At 45.4% G+C, this 12314-nt stretch overlaps 1 protein-coding gene across 1 annotated transcript in view; it reads right to left on the minus strand.

Moving 5' to 3' along the window:
- ADSS2 (adenylosuccinate synthase 2) overlaps positions 1-12314 on the minus strand; it is a 31912-nt gene that overhangs the window by 18896 nt on the left and 702 nt on the right. The gene's annotated exons all lie outside the window — the stretch shown is intronic.

Genomic DNA, 12314 nt, shown 5'->3' on the forward strand with positions numbered 1-12314 from the left:
ATGCTGTATAGCCCAAAACCTGGGATTATAATAATGAAAACCAACCAGTTCAGAGAGAATAAACAGAGGAAGCAGTTACCTACATTTTACAATGCCTGATCCTACACAGAATCTTTTAACGTGACTTCAAACCAGTTACTGAGCCAGAAATTCATTTTTTTTGCAGGGTGGGGGTAGGGGAAAGAAAGAAAACAGCTCTATTTTTAATGAGCCTTAGGCCTGTCTATTAAATAATTCATTAATGATCTCTATGAATATTTCTATTTTTCCTCAAAAAAGAAAGATAAGTGCAGATGCCTGAAACAACAAAGTGAACTGTACCTGTTTACTTGGGAGCATTTCCACACTGTTCAATTTCTTGGCTCTTTTTTACTGCCTTATAAGGCAACAAATTTAACTAATAATCTGAGTATATAGAAAGCAAAGCTTTCAAAAGGAGCAAAATTCCCACTCACTTCTCTAGGCAGCTACTCAGCCCACAATTCTCAGCTTTATTGCTATTTTTTAATATTTACTTGGCACTTAAGCATAAATGACCACCTCTGCTGGTATTTGTTAAGTGTTTGCTATTTGTCAAGCACTGTCCTAAAGAAGTAAAGATAATCAGGTCCTACTTGGGACTCACAGTCTAAGTAGGAGGGAGAACGGGTACCGAATCCCCATTTTGCAGATGAGGGGACTGAGGTCCAGAGAAGTGAAGGGACTTGCTCAAGGTCACAAAACAGGTAAACGACAGAGCCAGGACTAGAACCTAGGTCCTCTGACTCCCAGGCCCGGGCTCTTTCCACCAGGTCGCACTGCTGTTGGTCCGGTGACACTGAGCACGGCTCTGGGATCCAGTTCCAGTTCTACCAGCAGCAAATTATCAACGGCCAAGAGAGCGCAGACCCCTCGTAATGTGCTCCGCTCAGTGCCCCCACGGGAAAACGGCTGGCAGGCCTGAGACTGCCCAAGGGGCTCTGGACCAGCCATTAACTCTATCATCAACTCCTCCGCAGAGTTTCACAGTGCTCGAGTTTTGGGATCGAAGCCCATCTGTCGTTCCTAATGGGAGACTCCAATCGTCAGCATCAAGAATAACGGCAGGCAGTAACAAACTTCCCAATAACAACTGGTGGGCACTAAGCCACAAGCTGCCCCTCCATAACAAGAAATGAATTTCCAGAAACAAAGCGAGGATACCACACTCTGAACAGCAAAATCTTTGGCTGCATCTGAAATGCTTGGGGAAAGTTTCAATGGACAAAAGCACTGGGTATAAAGAAGCGCAAACCTGTGTGCTTAAAAGGAGGTTCTGTGATGTTTTCAGGCAACACATCACTTGTCTGCTATGTTGCCAGTTGTCTGCTCTGTGCCCGTGGGCAGATCATCTCACTTTTCTGTGCATCAGTTCCCTCCTCTGCAAAATGGGGATAAAGACCGCGAGTCCCACGTGGGACATGGACTGTGCCCAACCTGATTAGCTTCTATCTACCCCAGCAATTGGTATGGTGCCAGGCACATAGTAAGTGATTAACAAATACCGTAAAAAAAAAAAAAATAGAACACGAAGAAACTCATAGGGATTAATATTCTGTGAGAAAGCAGAAATGCTGAGTTATTTCGGGAATAAAGAGAGAATAGACAAACTTTGCTGACAAGGAGCAAAGGGTGGATAGAAAAGAGCATCAATAGAATAAAATATTTTAAAAAAAGACAGCCTTGGTGAAAACATATTAGTATGAAGCTGCTGAAATAACCATTTTGTGATGCTGGGGTTAACATATCCTGTAGGTGAATGTATGCGTTAACCTGAACAAGTAAAACTTCCCCACCAAAGGGAGAGGAGAAGAAGAAGAGAGGAATAAGGATGAAAAACACTGGGCCTGAAAGAAGCTCCTGAGGGAGGTTCAAAACTGCCAGAGGAAAATGAGAGTTGCATGAATTGCAGGGTGCCTCTTGTTGATTGAGCAGAAGGATCTGGAAAGCGGTGGTGTGACAACATGGAAGACCTGCTGAAGAGAATGGATTCAATTACATTCAAGCGGAGAAAAGAAAACCCCAAAATGCTGAGCCCGACTTTGCTTCCCTCCGTGGTAGGAAGCAGCTGAGGCAGAGAAGAGCAGGAAGGGAAAGTGAAATGACAGAAGGAGAAGATGGGAGAGAGAGGACACCCATACTTAACGGTGGACTTCATTGTCTCTCAAAAGAAGAAGGGCCAAAAAGAGGCCATGTCAAGGCAGCGTGAAGACAAAGAACACAAAAACAGTAAAGGAAGAGGGGGAAGGCGAGTGTTTTGTGGGGAATCGTGGAGTCAAAGATTTCAAGGTGACAGTCTCTCCCATCTGAAGGAACTGTGTGTTGAAGACATCACAATTTATCCTCTAGGAAAGAAGTCAAAAAATGCACTGATTCAAAATACAAGGAGCCCAGGAAATCAATAATATTGATATGGCTTAAGATATCTGCTGTTTAGATGTTACGGACTGGGTACTGGGTCAGTGAAGAAGGGGCACATGTGAGGGAAAACCGGGTAGTCTAGTGGTTAGAGCACGGGCCTGGAAGGCAGAAGGACCTGGGTTCTAAACCCGGCTCTGCCACTTGTCAGCTGTGTGACAAGTCACTTCACTTCTTTGGACTTCAGTTATCTCATCTATAAAATGGGGATTAAGACTGTGAGCGGCATGCGGAACATGAACTGTGTCCAACCTGATTAACTTATAACTATCCCAGTGCTTACTGCAGTGCCTGGCACACAGTAAGTGCTTAACAAATGCCATAAAAAAAACCCAACTAAAACCATCAGGGTTCCTTTGTCTCTTCCCATATCATTCTTTTCATTTCTCACAGGTTCATTATTCAGCATTAACAGACCCCAAGTGCTCCTGCAATTCTGAATACCTTATGGTTGTGAAGATCACTAGCCTCAGTTATCATAAGGGGTGAGTGTTTCAATTGGATTTCTTAACAGCAGTAACGAGGGCCTGAGGTTGCTAGGGAAATTATGTTCATTTCTTTATCTGCAGAAAAAAAATAAAGGGCTTCGATTATCTTTTAAAGGCTCAGGGACAACTGTTTTTTCCTGTTCTATGGCTGAATTTTTTTTCAGGGCATAAATGCTAGATTGTTCATACAAAACTAGACACCTTATCCTATGCCCCAAATGATTAAAGACTACCTCAAAAGGAATTTATAAGTTGAGACTATGATCAAGAGGGTTTTAAGTAATTCTCTATCCACAAAGCTCCATACTAAGATACCTTAAAGGCTGATCCCCTCCCCTAGATTCAAGAAAATAAGACCAAATACCTGAGGACCTGATGTGTCACAGAAAATGCTTTGGTTCAGTGGCTACTGAGAATCATGTGAGAGGATTTTGGTCTTCATTCCCAATGATAAGAACTCACACAAAGTAAATGAATGGTGTTAAACACTGAGCTGAAAATCCAGACTAGGGAAACCCTCCATTCATGAGGAGCAGTGTGGCCTAGTGGAAAAGAGCATGGGCCTGGAAGTCAGAGGACCTGGGTTCTAATCCCAGCTCTACCACTTGTTTGCTGTGTCACCTGGGGTAAATCGCTTTACTTCTCTGTGCCTCAATTTCATCTGTAAAGTAGGGATTAAAGAAATCCTCCTCCCTCCTACTTAGACTGTGAGTCCCATGTGGGACAGAGACTGCGACCAATCTGATTATTTTGTATCTACTCCAGCACATAGAACAGTGCTGGGCTCAAAGCATTTAACAAATGCCAATAATAATCAAAAATGAATCCTGAGGTTCCAAGACAGCCACTTGGGAACACAAGCGCCTCAATGCTCAAAGATGCCAGGTTTTTATAAAACTCCTGAATAACAAGAAAACCCCAAAGTCAGTCAGCTGGTCCTCAGACTGGCAATATGGTGAGGATTCAAAGTCCACTCAAAGCTAGGGTATCCAGAATGGTGGTCATCACCTATGCCACTGTAAAGCCCAGACCTGCCAAAGCGCGCTCTCTCAGTATCCTGAATATTCTCTCCACCACTTAAGGTGGGATAGTCGGCATGAGTTATGCCAACACAAACCACCTACAAGCCCTGAATAGAGGCTTGCTGCTACACAACTCTATCCACATGTCTGTGTGCATGGCACAAAGAGGTAGCTCAGCCTAGGCTTCAATAACTATGGTTCAGTTTGATCGTCAAGAAAAATCAAAGGTGAAGAGGGGGCTGCCCGCTTCATTCCAAACGTAAATACCCAACTCACAGCGGGAGGCATTATGAGGAAATGCCAAACTAAAACAAACAAACACAGAGGCAGACAGAGAGCATCTCATGAGGGTAATACTGTTTGACAGATCAACATTTGCTGAGCAAATGCCGTACAGGGAGCGGAAATGAAGTAATCCAAGTGGTGTGGGAAGACTAAATGACCAGTGGTGTTTCTTTATAGAAAACGTGATGCAGTGTGACAATGATAAGACTCATTTCAAAACACACACTACCCAGATTTCACCAGCTGGCATATCGGTCAACCCATTGGTGGTATTTACTGAACGCTTCCTGTACGCAGACTCTGTACTAAGAGCTTGGGAAAAGTACAATCCCTACCCACAAGGAGTTTACAGTCTACAGGGAGGAGTTTTCAATCTACATGGGAGGCATATAAATTCTCTCGATATACATCATGCAGAATTACAGCCTGATAAGTCATGAAGACTATCACTTCAGCTTTCTGCTTTGTTTGCTACTCTTTCAAGTCAAGGCCAAAATGCTCAAAATAAAAGCATTGCTTTCATTTGAAGTTCGAGAATGTTGGCAATTTCACTCTAAGCATGAACTGCAAATTTGACGAAAACTGCCCCTTCCATATCGGCATGCTCCAGCCAATCCTAGTCACAAAACACTTAAATAAGATCCCTTAGTTTAGCAGCCTCCTGGCCTCCTTCCTTCTTGTCCCCTCAGCCAATAATCTCATTCCTCTGTTCCAGAAAATGTCACGGAGATCGGTTTGACTTTGGCACTATTAAAGTAGTGCCTAAAGTCACGTAAATAAAAATTGGCTCCTTCCAACTCCAGTGATCATTCTTCCACTGCCCAAAAGGAATTCAAACCAGTGTTGTGTGGCTTCTGCTCTGCTCTACTGCTTCCCGCCTCACTTGTGTATCTAGGGGAAACCTCAATCCACAATCCACTTAGTAGAGTGTAGGTGCTCAATAAAGAATATCAAGTACAACAGAAGAGTTGTTATATGGTGTTCCCTGCTCTTGAGGAGCTACCGGGTTCAAAGCCTGTAGCGGGATAGCAGGGATTCACCTTCCATTGCAGTGGTCAGCTTCACAAGAACAGAGGCTGTCGGTTCATTTAGCTTCTTCCACAGGGATCAAACAGCCTCCTGATTAGAACATCAGCCAAGGGGTTGTCCTTCCCGCACGGCCATTTTCTGGACCACCTCCACACTGAAAGGGTTCCCACAGATGATTTCCCAATTTTCTGAGGTTAAAAAGTTGGTTGTCAGCCTGCACCGGGATCCTTTCCGGCAGCCCTCCAAGGCTGTCCTCGCAGGCCTGGAATACCCGACACACTTCCCTCAACCCCCAGATATTAATGTGAGGTCTCTTTCCCTCAAGGTGATGGAGGAGGGGAGGAGGGTTGATCTCATGCCCCTAGATCTTGAATAGACCCTCCAGGCCGGGAAGGGAACAACCAAGGGAAGGCACCTCGCTGTGTAGAAACTCCAGGAAAGAACAGCCATGAAATAAATTGCCCTTTCCTGAATCTTCCTGGACTATGATTTTCTTTTCTTTTTTTTTGAGAAAAAAAAAGAAAAGGCCAGGGCCAGATCAGATGAGGATGAAGGCTTCATCTGACAGGATATGGTTTGAACCACCCAGAGGATATGGGGCTCTGAAGAGATTTGGGGAGGAAGGAAGAGGTGGGGGGTGGGAGGGAAGATGAGGAAATAATGTCTGACTGGAAGACAGTTTCAAAATTGCCTGGCAAGGCCTCAAGGCTTTCTTTAGCCACCAGCGCCTATAATTATTACCGTCTTCGTTAAGCGCTTACTATGTGTCAGGCACTGAATTAAGTGCTGGGGTAGATACAAGCTAAGCAGGTAGGACACAGTCCCTGTCCCACATGGGGCTCACACTGCCTTCTGGTGTCTACCTCCAAGCATCCGGATTAGAGTCAGATGGACCTGAGCTCTATAATCCCTGCTCTGCCTACTGTGTGACCTTGGGCAAGCCACTTCAATTCTCTGGTCCTCATTTCCTTCATCTGTAAAATGGTGATTAAGAATGCGAGACTCTTGCGGAGTAGGGACTGCATCCAACCTGACTGACTTGCATCTACCCCAGCACTTAGAACAGTGCTTGGCACCCAGTAAGTGGCTAACAAGTACCATAATTATTATTACTCTGCCAGGCACTTGGGCTGGATGGATCAAGTTTTGACCCAAGACGAGGACTGTTATGCTCAGACCAACTGCTCTGTAGACGTCTACGAGGACATGATCAGTGGGTCCTGGTGTCATCTTCTCCCCTGTTGCTCGAAGCAAGAATATGTGCTCTACCAAGACAATGCTTACTAGTACTCCCCGGGTCTCTCCTGAATCTGGGTAGAGTTCATGCCGTCGGATGGGAATTGGAAAGAAGTAAGATGGCCTAGTGGATAGAGCGCAGGCCTGTTAGTCAAAAGGACCTGGATTCTAATGTCGGCTCTGCCATTTGTCTGCTGTGTAAACTCAGGCAAGTCACTTGACTTCTAGGTACCTCAGTTAACTCATCTGTAAATTGTCTATTTCTAAGTTCTTCTAGAGGAAGCACTGTAGCCTAATGGAGAGAACACGGAGCTGGGAGTCAGAAGGACCTGGGTTCTAATCCCGGCTCTGCCACGTGTCTGTTGTGTAACTTTGGGCAAGTCTTTTAACTTCTCTGTGCCTCAGTTTCCTCATCTTTAAAATGGGGACTAAGACTGTGAGCCTCAGGTGGGTCATGGACTATGTCCAACCTGATTAGCTTGTATCTACCCCAGCCCTTACTATAGTGCCTGACAATAAATGCTTAAGAAATACTTTTTTTAAAAAAAAAAAAGAAAAAAATGAAAGAAGACAGGCTGGTTAAAGATTCCCCTACCTGTTCAGAAAGGTCCTCTGCAGATGCTCATCTGTGGGGAGGGAACGCGTCTGCTAACTCTCCCAAATGCTTAGTGCGCTGCTCTGCACAGAGTAAGCACTCAAATACCATGGATTAACTGATGAGCAGGGGAAAAAACAGAGTTCCCAGCATGACAGATTAATTTCATCGTCTAGTTTTGATTTGCTGGCAACTTTCAGAAAAATTTCAAAACTCAATAATGTCCTTCACAACAATGACTTGCTCTTGTAGACTTGACTGTACTGACTTGAACATATGTAAAAGTCCAGGTTTGAAATAGATCAACCCAGACTAATTCAAGTGTAGTTCAATTAGGGTGTTAATATCTTAATTCCAGAAGTCATGATTATTGGCACTGACTTTATATGCCAGCTATTAAGTATCCTTCTGGAAGGTGGGTATCGGTATCAAATTCCATGCATTTTTCTTAAAGGCGAGTTGGAACTTAGAGTCAATGACTAAAGGCCACTTAAGGGCAGATTCAACTATTGTTTGGTATTTGTTAAGCGCTTACAATGTGTCAAACACTGTTCTAAGCGCTGGGGTAGATACAAGTTGATTAGGTTGGACACAGCCTCTGTCCTGCATAGGGCTCACAGTTTAATAAGAATAATGATAATAATAGTATCTGTTAGGCGCTTACTATAAGCCAGGAGGGAGAACTGTGAAAATATTACCGTGGTGCAGACATTGTGGAACGAGATCCATCAGAGTCTATGCTGTTTGCTTTTTCACCTATTTAACAGGGAGTAAGAAAAGTGAGAATGCTTGAGCTCAGCAAAAACCTAGCTACAGTAAAAATAAGAATCATTCCCTTCACAACCCTAACAACCGAGTATGTCTAATGTTTACAGGTGGGGAAAGTGATGTCCAGAAATGAACAAGTCGGTAGAGAGGGTAGACACTGCTCAGGATGGTGACTCAAACAGAAGTTAACAGTGGACTTCTGGGAGCGTCGAGGAGACCAAAGCTGCTGATGTTCAAATAGCTGTTTTGTGGAACAAGCAGAGAATTGCAAGCCAAATGGGTCAACCAGTCTTGGCCTCTTGGGACTATCTCCTGTGCTCCCCCTCTAGACTATAAGCCTGCTGTGGGCAGGGAATGTGTGTATTTATTATTATATTGTCCTCTCCCAAGCACCTAGTACAGTGCTTTGCACACAGCACGCACTCAATAAATATTATTGAATGAATGCTCCCTTCCTCCCAGTCTGCTGCACAGGCAAGGAGTAAACGAACGATGAGGGGATTGAGACGACGTGACAGGAGAAGCATCATCGGATCGATCAGTGGTATTTATTGAGCATTTACTGAGAGCAGAGTACTAAGCACTCGGGAGAGGTCGATATGGAGTCAGAAGGCACGTTCCCTGCCCACAGCAGACACTGGGATGCTGAGGGCAGCCAGGTGGCAGCGTGAGTGCCAGCAAGGAGCCCGAGGACTAGCCCAAAGACTGGGAAGTAACGTGGCCTAGTAAACAGAGCCTGGGAGTCAGAAGGTTCTGATCCCAATCCCAGTTCTGCCACTTATCTTCTGTGTGACCTTGGCCAAGTCATTTCACTCCCTCTGTGCTCAGTTACCACATCTGGAAAATGGGGATGAAGACTGTGAACCCCATGTGGGACAGGGACTGTGTCCAACCCAATTACCTTGTATCGACCGCAGCACATAGTACAGTGCCGGACACAGAGTAAGCACTTAAATACCACAATTTTTATTAGTCGTTACTACTGTTAGAGATTTTGTTGAATTTAGCCTGGTGTTCTTTCCCACAACTGTCTTCCCTGGCAGGTCAGGGACTCTCTTTGAATCAACACCAGTGTATTTCTCTGGGGCTTAGTACAGTGCTCTGAATATTCTTAAGAGACTAATAAATGCAAATAAGAGGGCTCATCCAACTACCAACCCCTTCACTTTTTAACTTCTGACTTTGAGCTATCTCACATTGAGCATCTTCTCTCTCCAACCCTACCCTAGTCCAGGGTTAAAGTGACCCGGAATCCCACTTCCTCAGAAAGCCTCTTTGGTGAACTACCCCTCTCCCACTTCCAAACGTGATATTTCAATGAGCATCCCAAACAAACCAGACACGACAATACTTAAACATATATATAGCTTTTTATTCTTGGCTTTCAACAAGTGATTTTGGTCTAGTGACTTCCCGTTCATTCAGCTTTTGTTCTTTCCAGATTGTTCTTTCACAGAGCGCACTAGACTGAAAGCTCGTTGTGGGCAGGGAACATGTCTACCAACTGTTATACTGTACTCTCCCAACTGCTCTGGGAGAATACAAGGCTCTGCAGTCAGTCAAGTCGATCGGATTTATTGAGGTCTTACTGCGTGCGGAGCACTGTAGTAAGAGCCTCGGAACATAAACTATAAAAGACACATTCCCTGCCCACAAAGAGCTTACAGCCTACACACAGTAAGCAGTAGATACGACTGATTGACAGAGAAGTCCTAAATTGGCTTGCATGGGGGCCCAATATAATGTACAGGTGGAATCACTGAATAAACTTTCCTCTGGCCTCAAACCAGTCGTATATATCGAGCGCTTACTTTGTGCAAAGTAACACAATCTATGCATTTCAATCTGTGATCTCTGGACATTTGACATTCGTCCCATATTTATGTATTTTTTTTACAATATGCATTACAATATTACTATGTGCCAAGCACTGTTCTAAGCACTAAGGTAGATGAAAGGTAGTCACATGTGGGGCTCAAAGTCTTAATCCCCATTTTACAGATGAGATAACTGAGGCACAGAGAAGCCGCTTGCCCAAGGTCACACAGCAGACAAGTGGCGGGGCTAGAATTAGAACCCACGACCTCTGACTCCCAAGCCCGGGCTCTTTCCACTAAGCCACACTGCTCCTCTATATATATAAAACCCCATAACATCATGAACATATCTTTGAATTATACATTATAAATGACTTACTCATATCAACCCATCCTTTCACTCCACAGAAACCACCTTCTCTATGGTCACCAATGATCTCCTTCTTGTCAAATTCAATCTCCTCTACTCCCTCCTCATTCTCCTCGACCTCTGAGCTGCCTTCAAACCGTGGATCAGGATCACTTCCTTCTCCTGGAAACATAATCCAACCTTGGCTTCACTGACTCTGTCCTCACTTGGTTTTCCTCTTGTCTCTCTGGCCGTTCACTCTCAGTCTCCTTCGTGGGCGCCCCCTCTTCCTCCCACCCCCTAGCTGTGGGGGTCCCTCAAGGTTCAATTCTGTGTCCCCTTCTCATCTCCATTTACACCCATTCCCTTGGAGAACTCATTCGCTCCCACGGATTTAACTATCACCTCTAGGAGGATGATACCCAAATCTACATCTCCAGCCCTCATCTCTCTTCCTCTCTGCAGGCTCGCATTTCCTCTTGCCTTCAAGACATCTCTATTTGGATGTCCTCCCGTCATCTCAAGATTAACATGTCCAAAACTGAACTTCTCATCTTCCCTCCCAAACCCTTTCCTCTCCTTGATTTTCCCAACACTGTAGACAGCACCACCATCTTTCCTGTCTCACAAGCCCATTCCCTTGGCATTATCCTTGACTCCTCTCTCTCTCTCATTCAACCTGCATATTCAATCCATCACTAAATCCTGTCGCTCCCACCTTCACAATATCTCTAAAATCCGCTCTTTCCTCTCCATCCAAACGCTACCAGGTTAATACAATCATTCATTCCATCCCGCCTGGATTACGGCATCAGCCCCCTTGCTGACCTCCCAGCCTCCTGTCTCTCCCCCCTCCAGTCCACACTTCGCTCTGCTGCCCAGATCATTTTTCTACAAAAACGTTCAGGACATGTCATCTCCCTCCTCAAAACTCTCCAGTGTTTGTCCAACCACCTCCGCATCCCAAACTCCTCACCATTGGCTTTAAAACCCTCCACCACCTTGTCCCCTCCTACCTCTCCTGGCTACACTCCTACAACCCAGCCTGCAAACTTGTGGCTTAGTGGAAAGAGCCCGGGCTTGGGAGCCGGACATCATGGGTTCTAATCCCGGCTCTGCCACTTGTCAGCTGTGTGACTTTGGGCAAGTTACTTAACTTCCATGAGCCTCAGTTACCTCATCTCTAAAATGGAGATTAAAACTCTGAGCCCCACGAGGGACAACCTGATTACCTTGTATCTACCCCAGTGCTTAGAACAGTGCTTGGCACATAGTAAGCGCTTAACAAATACCATCAATACCATTATTAGTGCTAACCTTCTCACTGGGCCTTGGTCGTGCCTGTCTTGAGGGCGACCCCTGGCCCACATCCTGCCTCTGGCCTGGAACACCCTCCCTCCTCAAATCCGACAGACAATTCATTCATTCAATCATATTTATTGAGTGCTGCCTGTATGCAGAGCACTGTACTAAACACTTGGAAAGTACAATTTGGCAATAGGGACAATCCCTGCCCGCACCCACACGGGGCTGACTCCCCAAAATTCAAAGGCTTACTGAAGGCACAACTCCTCCAAAAGGCCTTCCCAGACCAAGCCCCACTTTTCCTCATCCCACTCTCTTCTGGGTTGCCTTGACTTGCTCTCTTTGTTCCTCCCCCCTTCCGGCCCATATGTACGTATCTTGAATTTACTTATTTGTACTTATGTCCGTCTCCCTTCTCTAGACTGTAAGCTCGATGTGGACAGGGACTGTGTCCGTTTACTATTGTATTGTACCTTCCCAGGCTCTTGGCACAGTGCTCTGCATGCACACAGTAAGAACTCATTAAGTTCGACTGAACGAATAAATGTCTGCCTCCCCACCTCTAGACTGTAATTCGATGTGGGCAAGGGATGGGTCTTTATTTTTGTACTGTACTCTCCCAGGCCCTTAATACAGTGCTCTACACCGTTTAGTACAGTGCTCTGCATACAGTCAGCGCTCAATAAATACGATTGAATGAATGAATGGTCTGTCGGATTTGAGGAGGGAGGGTGTTCCAGGCCAGAGGTGCAGAGCACCTCGTAGGTGCTCAGTAAATACGACCGACTGATTGCAGAGCGCCTGGGAACGTTATCTTCAAGCCCGGGAGGGCCCCAAAAAACTGTAGAAGCTGCCAGAAGGTGGTTCCTCGATGATCCCGACATCCTCCAAAGGGCCTGCCAGGAAACCTAGCATCTTGTCCCCCTGCTTGGCCAACACCTTGACCCCCGGCGGGGGACTGGGAAGCCACGTGTTCCCGAGTAC

Source organism: Ornithorhynchus anatinus, chromosome 19 (assembly GCF_004115215.2).
Source record: "Ornithorhynchus anatinus isolate Pmale09 chromosome 19, mOrnAna1.pri.v4, whole genome shotgun sequence".
In the NCBI taxonomy this organism is placed as follows: domain Eukaryota; kingdom Metazoa; phylum Chordata; class Mammalia; order Monotremata; family Ornithorhynchidae; genus Ornithorhynchus; species Ornithorhynchus anatinus.